This window comes from Rissa tridactyla, chromosome 26, assembly GCF_028500815.1.
Source record: "Rissa tridactyla isolate bRisTri1 chromosome 26, bRisTri1.patW.cur.20221130, whole genome shotgun sequence".
Lineage (NCBI taxonomy): Eukaryota > Metazoa > Chordata > Aves > Charadriiformes > Laridae > Rissa > Rissa tridactyla.
This window is the reverse complement of record NC_071491.1, coordinates 1,478,173-1,500,863: the sequence shown is the minus strand read 5'-3', so window position 1 is coordinate 1,500,863 and position 22,691 is coordinate 1,478,173. Positions and strand designations below refer to the sequence as shown.

The following is a 22,691-nucleotide window of genomic DNA, read 5'->3' as shown; positions in this document are numbered from 1 at the left end:
GACCCCTGCTGGCTGGCCCTGATCCCTTGGCTGCCCTTCCCTTGCCGTGAGAGCTCACTCAGGATGATCCTCTCCATGATCTTTCCCGGTACCGAGGTCAGGCTGACAGGCCTGTAGTTCCCCACATCCTCCTTCTGACCCTTCTTGTAGATGGGCGTCACATTGGCCACCCGCCAGTCATCTGGTACCTCTCCTGTTGACCAGGATTGTTGATAGATAATGGAGAGAGGCTTGGTGAGCTGACCCGCCAGCTCCCTGAGAACTTTTGGGTGAATCCCGTCCGGCCCCATAGACTTAATGCGTATCCAGGTGTATAAGTAAATCATTAACTACTTTGTCCTGGATTACAGGGGGGTTGTCCTGTTCTCCATTCTTATCTTCCAGCCCAAGAAGCTGAACACCCTGGGGGCAGCTGGTCTGACTATTAAAGACAGAGGCAAAGAAGGCATTAAGTATCTCAGCCTTCTCCTCATCCTTGGTTGCAAGGATTCCCCCCGCATCCAGTAAGGGATGGACATTCTCTGTCATTCTCTTTTTGTTGATTTATTTCTAGAAACTTTTTTGTTGCCCCTTAAATTATCTGCCAGGTTGAGTTCCAGCTGGGCTTTTGCCTTCCTGATTTTTTCTCTGTATGACCTAACACGATCTCTGTACTCCTCCTGAGTTGCCTGTCCCCTCTTCCAAAGGTGGTAAACCTTCCTTTTTTCCTTAAGTCCCATCAAGAGCTCTTTGTTCATCCAGGCCGGCCATTTTCCCCGCCCTTTAATTGTGCGCCTCATGGGGACAGCCTGCTCCTGGGCCTTCAGGATTTCCCTCTTGAAGAGCGTCCAGCCTTCCTGGGCTCCTTTGTCTCTCAGGACTACCTCCCACGGGACTCTCCCAACCAGGGTTCTGAACAGGCTAAAGTCTGCCTGCTGGAAGTCCAAGATGGCGGTTTTGTTAACCCCCTTCCTTACCTCACTATGGATGGAAAACTTAACCATTTCATGGTCACTAAGCCCAAGACGGCCTCCGAGCTCCACGTCCCCCACTAGCCCTTCTTTGTTCGTGAACCGTAGGTCTAGCAAGGCACCTCCCCTGGTAGGCTCACCTACCATTTGTGTCAGGAAGTTATCCTCCATACGCTCGAGGAACCTCCTAGCCTGCCTGCTCTCTGCTGTGTTATATTTCCAGCAGATGCCTGGTAAGTTGAAGTCCCCAACTAGAACAAGGGCTGGCGTTTGCGAGACTGCAGCCAGCCGCTTATAGAATACCTCATCAACCTGCTCATCCTGGTTGGGTGGTCTACAGCAGACTCCCAGCACAAAAATCACCTCTGTTAGCCTTCCCTTTCACCCTTACCCATAAACACTCAACTTCTTCATCACTGGAGTCTATCTCGATAGAGTCAAACAGCTCCCTAATGTACAGAGCCACACCCCCCCTTCCTTGCCTATTCCTTCTGAAGAGCTTATAGCCACTCGTTGCAGCATTCCAGTCATGACCATCATCCCACCACGTTTCCATGATGGCGACTATGTCGTAGTTGTCCTGCCGCACAATGGCTTCCAGCTCATCCTGTTTGTTGCCCATGCTACGTGCATTAGCGTAGATGCACTTGACCTGGGCTACTGATTTCACCCCATCTTTGGCCCTTGACATTCAGGTTCATTACCAGCGGGCCTGGTTTTATCCCCTTCCCCCTTAACTTTCGGCTTAAAGCTCTGTCCGTGAGCTTTGCTAACTCTTAGCCTAGTACCCTTTTCCCCTTCTAGGAAAGGGTTTTCCCATTATTCTCTAGCAGTAATTTCTAAACGTTTATCACCTTTCTCTGATGAAGTGTCAGAGTGGGAGTCCTCACTAATGTGGTGTCCTTCAAAACGTGGCATGCTTTGCTCAGGTTTAACCTTGGCAGGCCCAGTTATCTCCCTTTCCCATCTCATATCTAGTTTAAAGACCGGTCAATGAGCCCTGCTAACTCCTGCCCCAAAATTCTTTTCCCCCTCTGGGACAGCTGTGTCCCACCTGACAATGGCATGCCAGGTGTCTCATATAGCCACCAATGTTCGAAAAACCCAAAGCCCTGCCTGTAACACCACTCCCGGAGCCACAAGTTGATCTGTTGCCTCTTCCTATCAATTTCTTTACTCACAGTTGCCACTGGTGGGATAGAAGAGAAGACAACTTGTGTTCCTGACCCCTTGAGCTGCTGCCCTAAGGCTCTAAAATCTCTTTCTTGTAATTGATTTCGGCCTCCTCCTACCCATTTCATCACCACCCACCTGAAATACTAACAGGGGGTAGTAATCAGTGGGGTTTACCAGGTCTGGGAGTTTGTTCGTCACATCCCTGACCCGTGCCCCAGGGAGGCACGGGCAACAGAAGGAATGCTGAAGGGGAAGAGAAGACTTGCAGGGGGACATTCAGGCACAGACTGGAAGGAAAAGAGAAGAGAGGAGAAGACGATCAGCTGAGAGCATGAAGACATCATATCCTGCAGTAAGAGCACACCGAGTATGGCATTAGGGTAGGATCCACTATGTACAATGCCTAAGTTACTGTATTTGAGCTCTTTATCCAAGAGTCTCTCACAGTCAATGGAGAGTAAAATAGCTGTTTCTCAATCGCTCTTACTCTAGTCTATTCAAATAAATCTTTTAGCATGGGCTGAAATGAATTCTACTGAAAGATAAACCACCTCAGCAGGGCTTTGACCTTGTAATTAGGAGAGAACGTGACAAATGAGGAGACGTATGGGACATAAAGGTAACCAGGACAGTTAGAGAAGAGGGAAAGGTTTGGTTTTCAGAGAAAAAATAGAGACAAACACGGAAAGGATGAACAGCCTGTGTTTAAAACTATCCCGTTTTCAGGACCGGCTTTCCATCCATGCTTGAACGTTGCCAGATAGAACAGAAAGCTTCGTAAACAGACTCCTCCTCAGTCGCTGACGACTTTCTTGCTGAAAAACAGTTTTGATCAAATCTTCTGTCTGTCAGAGGGAGAAAGTAAAATGATATTTAAAAAGCAAAACAGAAGAAGGGAAGAAACAAAAGGAAAAACCTATGGGTTTGCTTCTTTCAGGAGAACTAAACTTCACCTTCTCATCCTGGACCATTAGAGCCCTGACCGGCTCTTCCCTGTTTGAAAGTTATCAATTCCCATCACCAATGAGCTTCAAAACCCTGTTGGAAGGTTTGCACCTCACCATGTCGCCCGTTCCGCAAATGCTGGAATAGTTTGTGTCGGCCATGAGCACCAGGACCTGCAAACGCGAGGTTTCTTCCAGGTGTCTGAAGAAGGCCTTGTCTGCTTGCTCTTCCTCAGCAGGGCTCCATCCACCCACCACTGCGGTACTCGTCTTCTGCCCTCTCGTGCAGGCCCTTCAGCTCTCAGTTGCCTCATCTTCCACCCCCAGGCAGAGCCCCAGGTATTCCTGCTGCTCTCTTCCAGGAAGGCAACTTCCTCTCTGGGTCCAGACCCGTGGCTTTAGCCTCACCAGGTTTCCCAGGTTTCTCTAGTATTTGTAGAACCCTGCAACTCCTCGTGCTGTTACCTCATGAAGGACAACCCCGTCAAGATAACCCAGCCATGCGCCGGCACTACAAGCTGAGCAAATGGTGCTTCAGTTCACGGGGACCGTGAGAAGCGCTGAGATTTGGCCAAGAGAAGTCACGTGAAGCTTTACAAGGAGAAGCGGCCAGTCCTGCATCGGTGGGTGCCAGGGGTGGGGAAGGTGGAGAATAAAGCCATGAATCAGGACAGGTTGGGACCTGCCCGGCTGAGCAGAGACTCTGAGGAGAAGGGCCTGGGCACTACGAGGGATGCCCTACAAGGGCAGCTGCATGAGGAGGTGTGAGGGACGGACTGTATATTCCCCGTCAAAGGGCAGGAGGCCCTCCAAGCCTTCAGCGGAACGCCTCAAACACTTGCAAGGAAATAAATAACGCAGGCCTGGCCTTCCAGGATCTGATAAGGCTAACCCTTCTGGCGCCTGAAAGTGTGGCAGAACTGCCTTGTGAAGACAGGATAGTTCTGCCACTCATGTGGTGAGCTTCCTAGTTCTCGAGGCCATTTGTGTCCAATTGAGTGACCTTTGCTTCATTATTTTTGGCTAATGAAGATTATAGAGCTCATGCTAAACATGTATGACTGTGGCGCTCGTCTCTTCACCCAAATCATGCTACACGTCACCTGGGAGAAGGCAGAAACCTGAGCCGAAGCTGTCCCTGACGAGGCGGGTGGACCGTGCTAATATGGCAAACGTAAAAGGGGAAAATAAGTGCCCCCAGGGGGGAACAAAGAAGAAGCAAAAGGAGATTGTGCCTGGGAAGATTATTCCCGAGAAAGAAGATCGTACCTGGGAAGATTTCTCCAAGAAAGAAGAAGATTGTGCCTGGGAAGATTCCCCAAAAAAGACACTGGAATAAGGGCTGGTGATCTCTGCGCCTTTTTCTCCATCTTTTCCTTTCTCTGTCCCTCAGTTTCTCTTTTCTCTCAGAGTTGTTAAGTAACGGTTAGAGTTGGGAAGTAACGACCTTAAGTACCGCTTGCCATAAGTTGTCCTATCCCTGTTGTTCAGTAACACAACGCACACCTCACCACTTGCCAAAATTTGTCATACACCTAACCAATTATCGTGGACTTGTTAAGACCTACGCTAACCATTTTGGGGAAGCTAATAAATAAATGTTTTTATACGGACCTTGAGATTTATCTCACCTGAGTCTGTGCCGTTGAGAATTTACGAATCTGAAATCACTCACCCCCGCTCTTTACTGAGAGTGGGATGTGACAGGAGGAGGGTGGGCTGCCCACACAACTCAAGTTCTCGTCCACCCCCCAGAGCCAGGAGGGCTGCAGGGTGGTGGGTGTGCAGCCGGGGTTGCTGCTGCCCAGGAGAAGCTGCGTCTGGAAGGAGTGACCTCCTCTGCCAGGGCAGCTCACAGCTCCAGACCACCATGGGACATTGCCGGAGACAGCATTTCAAGAGGAATGCCAAGGCAGGGGATACCTTAAAGGTGAAGATCTTTCTGGGGTCGTTGATGCCCACTTGCTCCTGCTGGAAATGGGAAAGGCGTTGTCAATGTTAAGTCCCTGAGGCTCCTGAGGTTTTACACTGAGGCATCAGCAGATCTGCCAGGAACCTCACGAAGTGTTGGCTGGATGAGGGGAGAGCCATAGATGTCATCTACCTTGACCCTAGCAAGGCTTTTGACACTGTCTCCCATAACATCCTCATTAGGAAGCTGAGGAAGTATGGGCTAGAGGAGGTGACAGTGAGGTGGATCGAGAGCTGGCTGAGTGACAGAACCCAGAGGGTTGTGATCAGCGGCACAGAGTCCAGTTGGAGGCCTGTAACGAGTGGTGTCCCTCAGGGGTCAATACTTGGACCAATTTTGTTCAATGTATTCATTAATGACCTAGATGAGGGGACAGAGTGTATCCTCAGCAAGTTTGCTGATGATACCAAGCTGGGAGGGGTGGCCGACACTCCAGAGGGCCGTGCTGCCATCCAGCGTGACCTGGACAGGCTGGAGAGCTGGGCAGAGAAGAACCCAATGAGGTTCAACAAAAGCAAGTGTAGGGTCCTGCACCTGGGGTGGAAGAATGCCAAACACCAGTATAGGTTAGGGGCGGACATGCTGGGAAGCAGCTCTGAGGAGAAGGACCTGGGGGTCCTGGTAGACAGCAAACTATCCATAAGCCAGCAGTGTGCCCTTGTCGCCAAGAAGGCCAATGGCATCCTGGGCTGCATAGGGAAGACTGTGGCCAGTAGGTCGAGGGAGGTCATTCTCCCCCTCTACTCTGCACTGGTGAGGCCACAACTGGAGTACTGTGTCCAGTTCTGGGCTCCCCAGTTCAAGAGGGACAGGGAACTACTGGAGCGAGTCCAGCGTAGGGCAACCAAGATGATTATGGGACTGGAGCACCTCCCTTATGAGGAAAGGCTGAAAGAGCTGGGACTCTTTAGCCTGGAGAAGAGAAGGTTGAGGGGGGACCTGATTAATGTTTACAAGTACCTAAAGGGTGGGTTTAAGGAGGACGGAGCCAGGCTCTTTTCAATGGTTCCCAGCGACAGGACAAGGGGCAATGGGCACAAGCTAAAACATAGGAAGTTCCGTTCAAATACACGGAAAAACTTCTTTACGGTGAGGGTGACAGAGCACTGGAACAGGCTGCCCAGGGAGGGTGTGGAGTCCCCTTCTCTGGAGATTTTCAAGACCCGCCTGGATGCAGCCCTGAGGGATGTGCTTTAGGCAACCCTGCTCTAGCAGGGGAGTTGGACTAGATGATCTCTAGAGGTCCCTTCCAACTCTGAAGATTCCGTGATTCCGTGATTTAGATTATAATAGGAAAGGGAGCCTGGCAGGAATGTGCCTGGCTCAGGGCCGTAAGGAGGACTGAGGGACCAGAGTGTCTTTCATTTGAAGAGGGTCTTTCATACTGGAGAGGGTGCAGCAGAGGGCTACCGAGATGCTGTGGGGATGGAACACCTCTCTTATGGAGAAAGGCTGAGGGATTTGGGTCTTTTCAGTCTGGAAAAAAGATGACTGAGGGGGGATCTTATCAACGCTGATAAATACTTCAAGGGTGGGTGTCAGGAGGATGGGGCCAGGCTCTTTTCAGTGGTGCCCAGGGACAGGACAAGAGGTAACGGGCACAAACTTAGCCATGGCAAGTTCCATCTCAACATGAGGAGGAACTTCTTTGCTGTGAGGGTGGCAGAGCCCTGGCACAGGCTGCCCAGAGAGGTGGGGGAGTCTCCCTCTCTGGAGACATTCCAAACCCACCTGGATGCGTTCCTGTGCCACCTGCTGTGGGTGACCCTGCTCTGGCAGGGGGTTGAACTAGATGATCTCCAGAGGTCCCTGCCAAGCCCAGCCGTTCTGTGATTCTGTGTCCCCCTCACTTTCCACCCATGGTGCCTGTTGGGTTCCCAGAATGTTGTGGGCGGAGTGATTAAATTTACTTGTCAGAGAGAAGCAGTAAAATGTTTATTAACACAAAACAGTGATTTAACAAAGTCAGTAGTGAATACGACAGTGTTTTATGAGATTCGATGCCAGGGTACACTTGATTATTTACTGCCTAGAGGCTGGGGTCAGACAGAGCTGTCAGGGAGACCCTACTGTTGAGTCACGAGGTTCAGAAAGGACCCCCTGGGCTTTCTGAACTCCTTCTCAGAGAGGAGTCTGGGTGCGGCTGGTATTCCACCCCATGGAGCCATGCGCACTGTGCGCTGCCAGGGGAAGGGGTGGGAAGTCGGGGCTTGGGCAAGGCAGGGGCATCCAGGGTCCAGTCGGCGAGCGGCTGTTCTGTTCTGGGGACCGGATCGGCTGTCAGGTCTACCATGCTCTGGGGACCGGATCGGCCGTCAGGTGTACCGGGCTCTGGGGACCGGCTCAGCTCTCGGGTCTACCTCGCTCCAGGGACTGGATCAGATGTCAGGTCTACCTCGCTCCGGGTACCGGCTCGGCTGTCAGGTCTATCCGGCTCCGTGGATGGGCTCGGCTGTCAGGTCTTTTTTTTTTTTTGCCCTCAACGTGGGTAGACCTGGCAGCCCCCGCGCCGGCCGGGGACAGTTTCCCGGTCCGGGGGTAGACCTGGTGTCCCCACACGCCCCCGCCTCCCGCCCGAGGGGTCCCCGTTTTTCGCTGCCTGCGGTCAAGTCGCCGTGAAAGGCGGCGGGCAGCGGGGCTCCTCCCCGGTGGGCAGAGCCAGCGCTCTTGGGGCTCACGGCGGGCCGGGACTTGGTATCCCGTTTTCCAGGAGCGAGCGGTGACTCACCTGCCGCAGAAGGGCTTTAGCGAGCGTCCGCGGTGCTGTCCGGCTCCCGCGGAGGCAGGGCAAAGAGCGGCGGCCGCCGCCGGCACTGGAACGCGCACGGCTGGGGAAGAAGGGGTCGGGTGGTGGCTTCCCAGCGCCCGAAGGGTCTGCTGACGGTGTGGGAGATGACGGGTGTCCGCCGACGGCGGGTTGCCGGGGAGAGCGCGGGCAGGCAGTGCGTGGGAAGCAGTGGGCCGGCGAGTGGGCGGGAGGCTGTGGAGGGGGGCTCCCGCTGCCTTGCGCGCGGGGCTGGGGCGGAGCGGCAAAAGGGACCGCCGGCGCTGCTGTTTCGGGTGCGTGGTGCCCGCATCGCCCCTGGGGCGAAGGGTCCGGCGGTGCACGGCCAGAGGGGGGCCTGCTCTCCGTGAGCGTTCCCAGGCCTCCCCCACGGTGCCGGGGAAAGGGGAGTCGTCCCCGTGGCTCGGCTCTCTCCGTCCGGTGTGGGGTGGGGTGGGCTGGGGGGCCCTTGTGGTGTGACAGGAGGGTGAGGGCTGTCGCCCCACCTTTTCCATCCCTCCCCCCGCGTTTTGGCCACTCCAGAGCCGGGAAGAGCTCGTACCCCTCGTCTTTGAACCTCTGCAGCCCGGGTAGACCAGTCGGCCTGTTCTCCACCCCCACAAACCCCCCCCAACCCCGTGCCGGGTATACCTGGCAGATTGAGCGGAGATTGATTGTGGGGGGGTGGGTTTTTTTGGTTTTTTCTGTCCTCTGGTGGTGTGTAGTCCTCCTCCTTCCCCCCACCCTCCCCACGCCCCCCCATTACCTGGCTTCAATTCTGTTTCTCGCCGTGCGAAGGAGGGCGGGTGACTTCAGCCATGCCCGTGCCCCGGTCGTCTTCCAGCAGCGGCGGCGGTGGTGGCAGGGCAGCAGCTCCCCCAGCGCAGCCCCACGGCTGCTCCGCAAGTGCTCCCCAAGGAACAGCACGCCTCTGGGTCACATCTGCCCCACAAGTACTGGCCCAGTGCTGCCCCACGGCTGCCCTGCAGGTGCTCCCCAGGGAATAGTGGGTCTGTGGGCCTGCCGTCTCCCCCCAGGGAAGACAGGCCTGCGGGTGCCGCTTGCACCACAGCTGCCCCACAAATGCCTCACGGCTGCCCCAGCGGTGCCCCCCGGCTGCCCCACAAGTGCTCGCCAAGGCACCCAGGCATCTGGGTCACATCTGCCCCACCCCAACTGCGCGCACACCGTGGCACTTGCACACGGGTGCACCATCTCCCCCGGCCCTTCCCATTCCCCCCTTCACCTCTCACCCCCCCCAGCCCCAAACACCCCGTCTGCTGCCGCACGCACGCTCATTTGTTGGGTAGAAGGCAATGATCTAACTCGATCACTGCTTAGGTCAGCCAACAGGTAGATATCTCACGCGGCTGCAGCAAATTGATTTATGGTTACATATTAAGCCTGGCCACCCAGGCCGTGCTGACGTGTACCAGGAAGGACTAACCCAGGTGTGTCCTGTATCAGCTAAGCTGTGCGAGCAAGTAGTAACTGTCTGTTCGCAATGTCGCCTACGACTCAGTAAAGATCATCCAAGTAAGGCGCCTCCCTTACACATGCGGGACAAGAAAACATCGTGGCATTCCTGGCAAATTGATTATATTGGGCCCTTGAGATCATCAGGTGGGAAAAGTTACGTCCTACTACGACTGGAGATTATCTCCAGCCTCACTATGGCCACCAGCTTCAAATCAGCTACCGGGGACAACACAGTGAAAGGCCTAAAAGGGTGGCTCAGCACACTTCCCCTTCCCGAGGAAATCCAAAGTGATAACGGTTCACACTTTACTGCTACGGTGGTACAAGATTGGGCCAAGGAGGAAGGGATTCGATGGGTATTTCATACTCCCTATTATCCCCAGGCTAACGGCATTGTTGAACGCACCAAGGGATTGGTTAAGCGTTTTGCAAAAACTCATGAACCTGGTTGGCATTTGCGATTGGACGATGCCATCTATCAACTAAATAACAGATGGCGTGGAGACGGCTGTCCTAAAATGAAAGCTTTCTGTGTACCTGCCAATGTCATCACTCCAAAAGTTCCCAATGAACAGGGAAGATACCCAGGAAGATTTCACCTTGGGCAGCCTTTGCCTCAAATTGGCACAGTACCAACGGTGCTAGCTACTCCCAAAAATCTCCATGCTTGGGAAGCCGAAGGCTGTTCAGGGAAGATACACTGGATCAGCACCCGGTGGATCTCGCCTTCTTTTTAACCCCGTCGGTCAATTAAGACCGAGGAGATTTTCTTTTCCTTTGTGTCTTACAGGAACCTTGGAGACATGTACGTGGACAGACCGATTTACCTTGAGTGTCTCCAGGGAATCCTGACATAGATCCAGGCAATAATATTACCCTTATTATGTATGCCTATCTGGAGGCCTAAATTCTAAAATGACGAATTGGCAGATGGAATAGATGCTGTGCAGTTTTACCTTTTTTTTCTCTATGTTTTGTAGTCAGAGAGACCCAGAGTGGCCATGGTCTCAAGCCTTTGTTAAACACGATGCGATGGCAGGTACAAAAAAGGAAGAATTGAGTTCGGCCACTGTAGTTCTAGAGGAAAATAAGGCGTTACATGAGTGGACCTGGAATAATTGGTACCCAGTCCTGAAAGGTAAAGCAGGGATGGAAATCTGAGTCGGGTGTAGAATGATCAACGGCTCAAACCATAAGGCCACGCGAATAGGTGTATTTCGCCCTCAGAACCCACGCCTGATGACAACAAAGCACTGTGTCACCGACGAGCGGGATTGCTGCTGTAATTTTACTCTTGTGAAACACAGTATCGTAAGTTGTCGTTTGCAACAGGATGAAATAGCGCTGCTATTTGAATTCAAGCTAGACGTAGCACCTGAGCTTTGGGATAATGCATTGTCACGGTACACTGCAAGCGCTGGAACACCAGGAAACAAAAGGGGCTTAAATCTCGGCACTGGTTATACAAAGAAGCGAAGTATATTCCAGAGAAAAATGGAGATGGAATGGCTAAAATCGAGGCCGCCCTTGGAAAGGGAATACACGTTGGTTGCTGATTTATCAATGGGTCTACTCACCACAGGCCAACTGTTACTAAAGCCATCCATGTAGACTCTACCAAACCGGAGAAGTACAACACTGATTGTTACAAAATTATGGATCCAAATTCATTTTCCTGGCACAATTTCACTTTCATCAAACCTACAGTAGCGTACTGTGTTTGGGGCTACAAGGGCACAGAATTGTTATTTGAATTTATGATTGACTTGAATAGATCTGAAATTGCTGAGATGAATCCAGAACCTACACCCCACGAACTGTCAAAGGCGTACTTTCTATGCCCTCCATCAGTCTAACTTCTTACATTTTCAACATTAGCCCTTATGTCATTAAACACACAGGTTAATAACAAATACTCTTTAACCCAACATATTCCCTCAAAGGAGTAGAACTGTCAATGCAGATTAAAAACTCTACGATCTCTACTCTTACCATTCCCGAGTAGATCTTATGCAGGATGGTCAGCATGGTTACACAGATGAGTTTTTTGCTACCTCACAAGGACGGAAGAGGGATGCGACTGGTATCTTAGGAACAGGCCTGGGAGTCTTGAATAGTATAGATGCTGAGATACTTGCCAACAAACTAGTCACAACCACTACTGATCTGGACAAATTAAGACATCCCTTACAGTCCTCTCTATCAGCTTTGGGAACCCCCAATGGCTTTTATTCAATATATTGCCTCAGTGGGAAGAAACAGGTGAAAAAGACCATCAGCTGATCACAGATGCACTTGGTACAACCCAAACCAATGTTTCCTTGGCTCTTAGTTGTATCCAAGCCCAACTGTGGACGCAATCATAAGGGAAGGTGAAGCCGCAATCATAAGGGAAGGTGAAGAAGGCACCTTGCCCACCGAAATTCGAAAAGCAATATGGGATAACGCAATTGAATTTGAGAAAAAATTTCAGTCCTGGTGGTATCTGGTTAATTTCACCTACGATCCCACTGAGAGCAAGGCCACAGCTTTTGTCTTAACGATACGCAATGCCCCGGTATACGCCATATACCCAATCATCGCACTGGGGTTGAATCACCATGGAGCTATACTCCATCCGGTGGAGCTTAGAGTGTGGGCACAACAAAATGAGAATTAATAGCAAGCCGTTGATGTTGACTCATGCCTTTCACGAGACCAACAAGGATTCATTTGTGAGTGTTTGTCACTTTGAGACACATCTCAGAAACTGTGCTTTTATATATTGTTCTTGACGTCTCCCTGTACCCTTGTATTCATAGATGACATAGTAATTTATATAAGTAATCACTCAAGTTTGGTGTTTGTACTTTTAGTAACATTATCAGATGTAACTTCAGTTATTCAGCTCCTGTTACGTCTTCTCAATTGCAACCATCTGACTATACAGTGATTCGAGGTTTGTTGCCTACCCCCATAGGAATGAATCTCTCACTGGTGAAGAAGCTGCTACAACACGATGAATCGAAGCGACTGTTGAAAGAGGCCCAAGAAAATTAACAGAGAACTTTGATTACCGTCCATTATGATGTTGAAGAAACAGACCAAGTGCTGGAAAGAGTCAGAGAGACGGAAGACATGAACGTGGAGATACTGTTTTTGGGTCTTCGCCAAAAGTTACAGGATTTTATAACAAGATGCTCCATCCTTTTGTCGTTTTACTAATACCGATTGTTTCGCTCTTCGCTTTGACAATTGTTTTGTATCTTAGACTTTGGATTATGATGAAAAGTTTAACTCGCTTAATCAGCCCACAAGATGCATTTGCACTTGATATCCCTCGCCAGAAGATGACATATGATATTCCCCATCAGTACTGAGTATCGTGGAGCTTGAGTGACTGCACTTACGGGGTGGTTTATGGGGAATAAATACTAAGTTGGCTAAAAATACAGCGTTGTTCACACATTAAGTAAAAGTATAAAATCAAGGGGCTTCTGAGGTAGAAAATAGCCACAGCTGGCATGAAGAATACAACACCTGTGGTTCCCTGATAAACTACAGGAGGTACGGGATGGGATGCAATTATTCCGCGGCTTTACCTTATGTTGTGTAGGAGATACAGGAATAGGATGATACCAGGACAAAGATAAGCTGCCAATTAGCTGCCCGCTCGATGCTCAGAGCCAACATTTTGTCAAATTTTGATGAAATGCTGTCCTTTGTGCGAACTTTGCTCATTATAATGTCATTATAATACCAAAACATACCTGCGTCCCGGAGGCTATCCGCCTCCAAGGTGCGACCACTCCTTCTTGAGTCTGCGCCCTGAATTTCTCATAAACTATGCCTTTATTGTGAAGCGAGAGAAATTTACAGCAATCGTGATAAAAGTATGTATGACTAAAGTCACTCAGACTCCATCTTGAAGATAACAAATAGTATAAAAATAGCCCAAGAAAGGGGGGACAGACCCAGGGAAGATACAATCGCAAAGAATTCCGTCGCTGACTTCTGGGGTCAGTCGAAGGGCTGAGCCTCTCTCCCTCCATAGGGACGCCTTTGGGTAAGACTCAGATTATAGAAAGTCCTTCTTCGTGAAACTTTGAAATTCCTCTAGAGAGTCTCTTTTCTACTTTCAGAGCCAGGCTGTATATGTAACAATACTTTCATTTCCACGTGCTTTGCAGACAGTGTATTTATTACCGGCAATCCTAAAAATCTAAATCTGTCGTTTAAATAAATTGCACTTTTTTAAGTATCTTGTCTTTTCTGTTTCTCACTGAACGCGACCAAAACTTGAGAGAGGCCGTGCTAGTTCAGGAGCACGACTAGACTGAAGGTGCAGCCCGCTATTAGTGTATCCAAATGGTAACAGTTTAATACATATTAAATGCAACTGTAGTGATAGTGCTGAATTGGGCATCACCCCGAATTTAAACCCTGCCGCACTTGGCCTCCCACCTCGGTGAGGAGTGTTAGAACGCAAGGGGGGGTTTATCTTCTGCTAAAACCGCCCAACCGCCCTCATGGTCTCTGTGTGGGGCTTCTTTTTTTGTTCAGCCAGGCCCGTGCCCCGGTCGTCTCTCCGGCAGCCCCCCCCGGCCGGGGCCCTGCCGCTGTAACTGGGCCCCGGGAGCCCAGGTCTCACCCCACACGGCGGCAGTGGTTGTGGGGCAGCAGCAGGTGCTTTCCCAAGGACGGGCGCTACGGGCAGAAGAGCAGCCCAAGGGTCTGCTCCCCCCCCAAGAAAGGCCGGGGGGGCCCGCAGGCCCGCAGGCATGGACGCGGCCCGGCGAGCCGGCTGTAACAGAAAAGGGGGCGTTCTGGAGAGAGTTACAAATCCTTTGCAGTTCTGACATTTCGGGTCAGGCTGGCGGCTACACCAGTGATGAATAAATCATGAACGAAAAGAAAATAAAAATTATCACCTCCACATACACACCGGCTGCCCGATGTTCCCGTCTCCGGGTACATGTTGCGAGGTCTACCTCACTCCGGTAAGCAGCTCGGCTGCGAGGTCTACCCACTCTGGGGAGTGGCCGCCAGGTCTACCCGGCTCCGGAGGGTCCTGCTTGGCTGTGACGTCTACCCATCTCCGGCGGGACTTGTCCGACTTTCCCCAGTCCAGTGGCGCTGTGTCTGCCCAGGGCAGCGTGGTCCGGAGCGTGTGGAAGGAGACAGCCTCCTCCCCTTTCTTTGGGGCCGATTGTTGTGTTTTGTTGTGTCGGGGAGGCTGAACGAGGCTGCCCGTGTTGAAGCTGTGCTAGGAGCACCTCTCGCAGACGTTGCCCTCCAGACCTTGGTAGGGGCATGCGGGCTTGGTGCTCTGCTGTCCCAGGACCACGGCGGTCGCGGGGCATGCGGAGCTTTTCGGGGAGAGAAGCGGCTGGCTTTAGCCTCTCGGGCAGGAAAGCAGCGGGCCGGCAGGTGGGCGTGAGGCTGGAGGAGGGATCACCCTGCCTTGTGCGCGGGTCTGCGGCGGAGCGGCAAAGGGACTGGTTGCGTTCCGGCTTAGGGTGCGCGGTGCCCGCACCTCCTTCCAGAGGGGAGGTGAGGAGAGGGCTCCACCGCCGCCTTTGTCCGGCAGGGGACCACCGGCATTTTGCATCGCCCCTGGGTCTGAGGGTCCGGTTGTCCACGGCCAGAGCGAGGGGCCTGCTGTCCGTGAGCGTTCCCAGGCCTCCCCCACGGTGCTAGGGAAAGGGGAGTCGTCCCCGTGGCTCGACGCTCCCTGTTCGGACGTCTTAATTATATAGTTATCCTCCTTATCTCTCTGCGCGATACGATTTAGAAAGCTCCTTTGTATGCCTTGTGTTTCTGTTTGTGTGGTTTGATTTTGGAAGCTCATTAGAATGATGATGCTTTTGGTCATCAGCAGCTGAGGTTTCCCCCGGTCATCCCGAGGGCAGAAATACGCAAAGTGGCTACACACCCTTCCCCTCTGACCCAGCACTGCCCAGCTCACCCTGAGACTTTGCCTGGACCCCAACCTTAATCCCTCACCTGCACCTCTCATCTGTGGCCCTTCCCTGAACACCAACGCCAAAGCTGAAACCCTCATCAGATGCATCACGCCTAAACCCAAAGCCAGCTCCCTAATCCTGTGTCTCAACCCCCTTTCGTCTCCAACCCCTCCCCTAAGTCTTACTCATGTTTCCCAGGATGTAGAAGGAGGGCAGGGATTGTGAAGTTCTGGAGGAAAGGCCAGGGAGATGAGGAGATGTTAGGGGCAGGCAAGAGGAAGATGAAGGCAAAGCTGCCATTGCTGGCGAGTAGATTGTGATGTCATTAATGCTGGAGGAAGCTGCATGTGAGGAGCAGCGTTGTGAAGTGCTCGAGATGCCTGAGAGTTTCATCAAAGAGAGAAAGGAGCATGGGATAATTGAAGGAAGAAGCGTGTGGGAGGGACAGCACTTGGTGAGGTTCCTGCTCTTGAAATGCCTTAACTCTGGCCTAACCCTAAGCCTCTGGCCCGAACCCGACCCCCTAACCCACAAAGCTGAGCAGGACTCAGATCAATTAGAAGAAGCCCTAAGAAGAATCCCAAACCTTCATTCTGAGCCTCACCATGACCCCCACCCCCACCCTGATCATGAAGCAGAAACTCTGACCAGAGTTTTTGGTTCACGTGGAAGAAAACTGGTAACAGAAACCCCTAACCCAAAAGCCCTAGCGGCCTCCCTCGGAACCCCGAACCTTCCCTTGTCCTCCACACCTCTCTCTAAGCTGTTTTTCCCCCAGAGGCAGAGTGGATGCAGAGCCTGTGAGGTCCTGGAGCAGTCACCTGACATTGGAAGACGAAATGTGAGATGACGTGTATCAGATCAGCTTGTAGGTGTCAAGGTGGGTGATGGTGGGGAAGCTACTCTTATGTCAGCTGTGCCTCAGAACCTCACAGGTGAGTAAGAGGCAGGTGTCTGTGAAGGTGCCTGAAGTCAATTCTGTCTGAGAACCTCACAGGCCAGAAGTAGGAAAATGGCTTGGCTGTTGATTGTGCTTTGGCACGGGGTTGGACTAGATGATCTCGGAAGGACCCTTCCAACCTCTTCCATTCTGTCATCTGTCTCTGCAGGTGATAGGCAAGGGAAGTCTCATGGCTGGGTCAAGCACTGGGATAAGCTTGGCCTCAGCCTTGGTGACCAGGCAGGCCAGACAGGAGGGCAGGGCATGGGCACAAAAGGACTTTCTTTGGGTATTTTGGCCCTCTAGCAATGCTGGAAATGTCCATGGAGATCCCTCCAGTGGTAGTGGTGGGAAGGGATTCCCCTGTCACGGGGAATCTTTGGCCAGATTATCTCCAGCACCTCCAGTTTCTCTTCATGGAATCAGAGCTTGGGCTTTCTCCTCCTCTTGTTACCTTGGACTTTGCTGGGAAACCCTCTCAGTATTGCTGCAGTCTCCACAGAGTGCCCTTCCTGGAGAGCGAACAGCCGAGCCTGAACTGGGGGCCATCTAGAGCCCTAACGCCCACCTGGGAGAAGGAGTTAACACTAAGGGGAACAGGCCATCCACCACGAACCACAATAAGGTCACCTGCCCAGTGGATGAAGGGAAGGTGCTGGATGTAGTTTTGCTGGATTTTAGTAAAGCTTTTGATAGTGTCCTTCAAAGTATCCTTCCGGACAAGTTGCCCAACTCGGAGATGAGCAGGTGGAGGGTGCGGTGGGTGAAGAACTGGCTGAACGGTAGGGCTCGACCCATGCGTAGAGCTGCAGAGTAAGAAATGAAGGGCTGCGTGAGCCTCACAGGAGGGCAGGAGATGCTCTCTTCTGGAAGGGTCATTTGTGCTATCGGCAATAGAGCCACGCAAGGCTGCCTTGGTCAGACACACTCATCCGTTGTTCGTGTCACGTTAAACTTCTTTTGAGCTGCCCAATCTCATTTCTCAATTTCTCTATTTTCGAAAGCCATGTTCTGGAAGTTGCTCAGACCCTGCTGATGACGCAAACGTCCATTATTCTGATGGTCCTTCTGACGTTGTTAATGACGCGGTGGGTACCTGGGGAGGAGTAGCACTAGCATTGCTGTCGTCTCTCCTGGGGTTGTTCACTGACTGACTTATACCCAGGTAGGAACATGAGTCGGGGAAGAAGTGTCCGGAGAACCCCACGCAGGTGGTTTCCGAGGAAAAGAGGTCACCGCCGTCTCCTGCGGCACCGTGGAGTGAGGAGCGTGTTCCTGCGTTGTGGCTTCTGCCGATGGCAATTCCCTTTGGGCATGCTCTGAGGTGCTGAGGCGCCGTGGCGGCACAGCCACTGCCAAAAGCGGCTGCAGGCATCGGGGTGGCTTGGCTGGGCTCAGAGGAGCAGGTTTTGTTCGGCTTGGAGAAATGCCGCTGGTGAGGCAGTCACTGCGCGAAGAGTCCTCCGGCAGTTCCCCACGCCCAAAGTCTGTCCAACCCACGCACTGGGCGTGATCTCACGAAGCACCGAGTTTTCTGGGCGTTAGAAAGAATATGCTGTAGGTTCGGGGCTGGGGCGTGGGGGACCATGTGTGTACAGCAGGAAATACTGCTCATGGACAAACTGCCTATCAACGGTTTCTTTCACTTAAAAATTTGTGTACGATAAATGCAAGTATCGGACGGTATTTCAGGAAGTAAAAAATATTTCATTCTCCCACGCTTTTGTATGCATAAATGGGGAGATTAGGAAAGAAATCATGGTCGCTTTTCCCTCACGTAAACCCTAATGTTGTCTTGGAGATTTTGAATGGCAGCTGTAGGAGAACTCACAGAAATAGGCAGGAATAGTAAGAAAAAAAGAAAAAGTAACAGCAATCACGCTCTTAAGACTGCATGTCTCTGGGAATTCAAGCGTCCTCTTGAACAAGACATTCGTTTGGTTTTCACTTGGCTGATGTGGATGCTTTTATGACACGTGCTCTAAACCGCTGTTGTCATTATTGATATATCAGAGTTTAAGATGACAAACAGAGCTGCTTGTTCACGCCTCACGTTCTTCACGCGTGATCCGTGAGAAGTCCGTGCGCTCTGGGAAATGCCAAAGGGAAGGCTCAGTCTCCCAGCCGACACGAGCATCGCTCTGCTCTCCAAGGGCTTACAGGGACCGGGGAACGGTTCTGCGCTGGGAACGGAGCCGTGGAGCCCTCAGTAAGCTGCCATGAATCCATGCGACAGAGCAGCAGGGTCAGGAACGGGAACCGGAACCAGGCAGAGCTTGTCCAGAAGTTACAAAAGCCCAACCTTTTCAGGAAAACTAGATCTCTCGGGAGATCGCCCACTGATCTCCACTCCTCTACCTTTCATCACCTGCCTTTTCAGAATGTTTTGAAAGCTCTTTGAGGTAGTGTTGTGATTGCTTGCGCAACGCCTCCTTTTAGCACCCTGAAAGCTCATGATATGTGCCCAAATAGCACCTTTTCTGCCTTGTTGAAATGCCCCATGGGTGCGTCAATGCACCTGATTCATTGACAGGTAGCAGTTTGTTTTCTTTCTCATGGAGTTCACCCGTCAGCCACGTAAAAATGAATAATTTGGATCTAAGGCATGTCTCCCTGGTCTCTGTGTGTCGACAGAGCTTTGGGAGGTGAGGTCTTACCTCTGAGAAGAGTTGAGAGAACCCTTTCACTAAAATTTAAGAGTGAAAGCTGGTGTTGCCCTTCCCTTCCCTTCCCTTCCATCATCCTAGAAGAAAAAATAATATTTTCTGGTCCATACATCCTTTGAACTGAAGAGATCTGTTCTGTTTTCTCCTGAGAAGCCTTTTCTCAATGAGCAACTGGTGTTCGACTCCCGTACAGCCACGCAGGTCTCGTTTGGCCTTTCCTAATTACTGCAGTCGCACCTGCGCTGGTGCCTGTAGTCTTCCACTGTGCTTGAGGGGTGCGTGATGGTGCGTGGGCCACTGCCGTTGTCCAGTGAGCGTGGTGTTTGGGTTGCTCTGTAGACGGAAAGTGTCCCAAAGAAAAGGCTTGGAGAACCACGCAACCGGGACCTGGATTTCTTCTTCTGGGATTCTCTGACCACACCAATCTGCAAGGCTTGCGCTTCACAGTCTTCCTGATCATCTGCCTCATGGTCCTCACAGGGAATGGCCTCATTGTGCTCATCACGGTGGTAGAGCCAAGCCTCCACAGCCCCATGTATTACTTCCTGAGGGACTTATCCTTCCTGGAAACCTGCTCTACGTCCATCGCTCTGCCAAAAATGCTGCGGGCTTTCCTGACGGGAGACGGCAGCGTCTCCTTCCTTGGCTGCGCTGCCCAGCTGTATTTCCTGGTTTGGCTGGGCAGCACCGAAAGCCTTCTCCTGGCCGCCATGGCCTACGACCGCTGCGTAGCTACCTGTGACCCCCTGCACTGTGGCCCCATCCTGAACGGGAGGCTCTGTGTCAGACTGGTGCTGGGCTCGTGGGTGGCCGTCATCCCAGTACGAGTAGGGCAGACTTACCAGCTGTTCACTCTGCCCTTCTGTGCGTCCCATAACCTTCATCCCTTCTTCTGTGATGTCCGCCCTCTGTCGGAACGGGCCTGTGCAGACACTTTCTGGAACCAAGTGATGCTGCACACCATCATCCTGCTCTTTGCAGTCCTTCCCTTTTCCTTGATGGTCGGATGGTCGTTTCTTACACTCTAGTTGTCAGGGCGATGCTGAAAGTGCCTTCAGTTCCGGGCAGACGCAAAGCCTTTTCCACCTGCTCCTCACACCTGGGGGTGGTGACTCTCTTCTACGGTTCCGTCATGGTTGTGTACTTTAAAGGACGGTCAAGAGACTCTGCAGACACTGACAAATACCTTGCCCCGTTTTACACAACTGTGACCCCCATGCGCAACCCCGTCATCTACAGCCTGAGGAATAAGGAAGTGAGAATTGCCCTGAAGAGGCTCCTACCGAGAAAGTGACGGAGCAGAGTATGTGAAAGGAGCCCAAATAGTACCAAAAGTCCCAACAAGGTATTTGGTTGTGTGAACACAGGTGTCCCGTAGTAGCTTAGACAAAACCCGTCTCCTGCCTGGCTGTAATCCTCCTCAGGAGGGGGACAGGTCTCCTGGGGCATTCCTGGTATCTCTGATAGCTCCACCTTGGTATCTCCATAGTCCAGAGCAGCTTCAGCTCCCCCGGAGAGCTGACTGCAAACAGCTTGTTCAGGCGGAGTCTGCCCAAGCTGCCAGCACCTTTAAAGGAAAACGGTCGACGCAGTCAAGAGGGATTAGAGGGTGACACATCCAGTGAGAAGACAACGACTAACCTCAGGCTGAGAAATCATTTGCTGGACCCCATTGACTATCCAGCGTGTCCATGGACGGCATCAACTTAGGAAAATTAAAGGACCTGAAAGTGATCTTCCCCTCCTCTCATGTTCTGCATTGAGCTGTACAATGCTTGACAAACTCAACGTGAATAAATCAAAAGGAAAACCAAACCCGAAATCGCACGGAGATTTTCACGACGCAGACAGGCAAAGCTGTGAGTCACGGAGCCTGAGATCGACGTGCGGCCCGCTTTGAGCGAGAGGTTATCCTGGAGACTGCCCGTGCTCCGGTGCTATCCGAACGGTTTTATGAGATGGAGAAACACGACTGAGACTGATTCACTGAGCTTTTTCAGTGTCTCCCTCAGAATGAGACGGGTTCTCCCTGTGTCTCTCTGGTGGTGGCAAAGTGAGCCGAGAGCATCCTCAGAGGTGTGTTTGATGTCTGCTATGATGTGACACAGGGTCCCGTTGGAGGCCTGTAACTAGTGGTGTTCCCCAGGGGTCAGTACTGGGTCCAGTCCTGTTTAATATATTCATCAATGACATGGATGAGGGGATAGAGAAGAACGTGGCCAGCAGGTGGAGGGAGGTCATCCTCCCCCTCTGCTCTGCCCTGGCGAGGCCGCAGCTGGAGCACTGGCTCCAGTTCTGGTTTCCCCAGTTCAAGAAGGACAAGGAGCTACTGGAGAGAGTCCAGCAGAGGGTTACAAGGACGATCAATGGAATGGAGCAGCTCTCTGCTGAGGAAAGGCCGAGAGACCTGGATCTGTTTAGCCTGGAGAAGAGAAGACTGAGAGGGGACCTCATCAATGCTTATCAATAGCTAAAAGGCGGGTGTCAAGAGGATGGGGTCAGACTCTTCTCGGTGGTGCCCAGTGACGGGACAAGGGGCAACAGGCACAAACTGGAACATGGGAAATTCCATCTCGACATGAGGAAAAACTTCTTTCCTTTAAGGGTGCCCAGAGAGGCTGTGGAGTTCCTTTCTCTGGGGATATTCAAGCCTGCCTGGGCGTGTTCCTGTCCAATCTTCTCCAGGTGATCCTGCTTCGGGGGAATCTGTTTAACTTTGGGCGAGAGTTATTGCTGGCCTGGTTTGCACTTGTGTCGCTCCAATCCCTTTTAAGTTTTGACGCGTGAGTGCATAACACATGACAGAAACAAACACAGGCAGACGGGAATGAAGAGGACTTGCCAGGTCATCAAGATGAATGGATCTTTTGGTCCTTACCGTGTATGAGCAGTGTAAGTAAATGCCTCATGGAGTTGTCCTCAAGACTCAGCCATGGTTAGGCAGGAAGCCCGTAGTCTGCTTGGGCTCACCCATTTTAACTTGCTCTCATCCCCCACACCTCCATTAAAGAAATAAAAAAAATTGTCATTTCTAGGCAGTAACTCAATTTGTTTTCAGAGGAAAAAAACAAGGAGAAAACCGTTGATGCACAGAGAGGTCCCATATACCTGGGTACGAGACGCCCTGGAAGGGTCACTCTCAGAGCCCCCCAGAGTGCCCTTGCAGCCCGAGGATGGAGGGCTTTGTCTCCTCTGAGGATCTGAGTCTCATTATGGTATGTCGGAAAGAGCATTTGGGGATTGTTCAAGTCTTTGTTCAAGATTGTTCAAGACCTCTCCTAGGAAGAAAAGCTGAGACAGTACAAATTGTTCATCCTGGCAATAAAAAATGTCCCAAGAACATTTTCTTTTGTCCTTTCAGTGTACGAAGGAGTATTACAAGAGGGAGAAATTTTACCAGAGCCGGTAAGAACAGGACAAGAGGCAATGGCTTCAAGCTGAAAGAGGGTAGATTTAGATTGGACAGAGGAATGGAATTTTTCACAATGAAGACGGTGGGATACTGGTGGACGTTCCCTCTCCAGATTCCGCTGCAACCCCTGTCTACCTTTTGCTGCCATCTTGGTGTCCTCTGCAAACTTATTGAGAACGCAGTGGATACCCTCGTCCAGATCCCTGCTAAAGTGAACCGACTTGAGGTCAGTGAACCGAGCCCTGGGGAACAAGCCAATCCCCGTGAAAGGGCAACAGTTGCGAACCACCCTCTCCTCCACTTTTCTTGCTGGACATACCAGCTATGGAACATCCCTGTGTCAACGGAGTAAGCTGTGACCTGTCCCAACTTCTGGGGTACCCCCCCGCTACCTTGCTGGTCGTGAGAAGCTAGAGAGGGTCTTTTCCTTAGGGCACGTAGTG

The 22,691-nt window shown here is 51.8% G+C and overlaps 1 pseudogene; it reads left to right on the top strand.

The window, feature by feature from the left end:
* The first annotated feature begins 14,239 nt into the window (after nt 1-14,239).
* LOC128901542 (olfactory receptor 10AG1-like) lies at nt 14,240-20,130 on the top strand (annotated as a pseudogene).
* The last annotated feature ends 2,561 nt before the right edge of the window (nt 20,131-22,691 follow it).